Below are 1,111 nucleotides of genomic sequence, written 5' to 3'. Positions count from 1 at the left end.
TATTTATTTAATTATTTTATTTTTTTTTCGTTGTCGTCATCGTCGTCGTCGTAATCTTAACGTTATAATCCTTAAGTAAGAGTTTTAAAAAATATTATACGGTTTTAAAGGTATATAAAAAAGAAAAGAAAGGAAAAAAGGAAAAAAGGAAAGAAAAGAACAACAAAGGGAGAAAAAAAAAGGTTAAAAAAACACACGTAAAGGGGAAATTGTTACCGTGTGTGTGCGTGTGTGTGTGTATATGTATATCTTACCTTGGTGATTGAGATGTGAAAGCGCATGCGCAGATAAATATTAAAAAGTAAAATAGGTCGATATTACCCTTTTGGAAGGTGAATCAAATATACAGACCGGGAGCCATTGTCACCCACCACACTAATATGTTTACCTTATATTAATTCCAAAAAAAAAAAGGATTTTTAGGATTTAAAAAATTTTCAAAGGCCCCCCCTCTTTTCCTCCCCCCCCCCAGTCCCTACTTCTCGGAAATGATGGTTGTTCTAAGAAAAATATATATATATATATATATTTTTTTTGTTAAATTAATTATTACTGTTATTAAAAACGTTCGTTCGTTCGAGATTTTCTTTCTCTCTTTCTCTCTCTCTCTCTCTTTTTAATCGATATGAACGTGTTTAATCACATTATCAGATAAAAATGAAAACGTAAGGAAAAAAAAAGAAATTCGGGTTTTTAAAATGTTAAAGAAGCGGATTTGTTTTTGTCCCGGAAAAAAAAAAAATTTTCACGAAATCAAAATCGTTTCCCTTTTCCCCCCCCCCAAAAAAAAAAAAAAACGGAAAAAGATGAAAGACAAAAGATTTTATTATTATTATTATTATTTTTAGACAAAAAAAGGAAAACGTTGAATTTTTGTTTTTTATTTTTATTTTTTCGAGGGAATAAAACCTCAAACCAAAGTTTTTCCAGAAAAAAAAAAAAGGTATTGCTTAAAAGAAAAACGTGTTTGAAATTTTTTATGAAAAAAAAAAAAAATTTTCTTTTAAATAATAATAATAATAATAATAATAATAATAATAATAATAATGTACATAGGGAAAATAAGGTTTAATGGAAAACCATTAATTGATTAATCGATCGATCGATTTAT

This window comes from Pediculus humanus, genomic scaffold (assembly GCF_000006295.1).
Source record: "Pediculus humanus corporis 1103172107562 genomic scaffold, whole genome shotgun sequence".
NCBI classification, from domain to species: domain Eukaryota; kingdom Metazoa; phylum Arthropoda; class Insecta; order Psocodea; family Pediculidae; genus Pediculus; species Pediculus humanus.
The sequence above is the reverse complement of the archived record's forward strand: the minus strand, read 5'-3'. Positions refer to the sequence as shown.